Below are 901 nucleotides of genomic sequence, written 5' to 3'. Positions count from 1 at the left end.
ACTCCTTGGTAAAGGATCTTGCCATCTCAGAAAACAAAAACACTTAATTATGAGTTAAATTTTTGAAATACTCTCATTGTTTTTGCCTTTTCCCAGTCTCAAAACAAAAGGTGCCACTCCTACCACCCAACTGTCCATCCTGTCTGCCTAATCATGTCGCTCAGTCACTTTCCTCTTTTGGATCTTAACAGGGTGATTTTCTTTTGGGAGGGGTTCACTTTTCTCCCATTTAAAACAAAGTAATAGACAGCAGAACTTATAGATTACATTTAAACCTGAATTTCTTCCTAGCTCTTATCCCATCTCTCTCTTATTTCACAGCCAGAATGCTTCATTTTCCACTTCTCTCACCTCCCCTTCACTCCTTAACGCCCTGCAATCTGGTGTCTGCCCTTACCCGCTCTATTGATACTGTTTCCAGTAAGACTTAATGACTTCCTCTTTGTCTTGTCAAGTAGGCTCAGTTTATTTAATCTGCAGCCTTTAATATTGACTTCTTTCTCCTTATACTTCTCTTGTTCCATTGTTTTCCATAATGTCAACTGTGATTTTCCTTTTTACCTTACTATCACTTCAGAATTTCCTTTGGAAGCACTTTGTCTTTGCCAACCTTTGTGGTGTTTTTGTGGGTTCTGACGTTAGCCCTCTACAGCTACTCTGGGCAATCTCATTTACACCCAGGCTGTAAATTGTTTGAGGGAGGGGCCCGTGTTTTATTTTTTATTTTTTGTTTTTTTTAATCTTTTTATCTTTGTGTGAAGTAGTGCCTGACACATACTGGTCATAAATAATATTGTTGAATAAATGAATGAATTTAGATAATATCTAAATAGTATCAATGAATGAAATATAGCTCTTTAATTCTATCTTTCAGAGATAACCACAGATCTCATGTTGGTAT

The 901-nt window shown here is 36.8% G+C and overlaps 1 protein-coding gene across 1 annotated transcript in view; it reads left to right on the top strand.

The window, feature by feature from the left end:
- Window positions 1–901, top strand: part of ABCA5 (ATP binding cassette subfamily A member 5) — a 92,436-nt gene that overhangs the window by 73,988 nt on the left and 17,547 nt on the right. The window lies entirely within an intron of this gene.

Source organism: Hipposideros armiger, unplaced genomic scaffold, assembly GCF_001890085.2.
Source record: "Hipposideros armiger isolate ML-2016 unplaced genomic scaffold, ASM189008v1 scaffold_562, whole genome shotgun sequence".
Taxonomy (NCBI): domain Eukaryota; kingdom Metazoa; phylum Chordata; class Mammalia; order Chiroptera; family Hipposideridae; genus Hipposideros; species Hipposideros armiger.
Note: the sequence above shows the minus strand (reverse complement) of the source record. Positions and strands in the feature narration are given on the sequence as shown.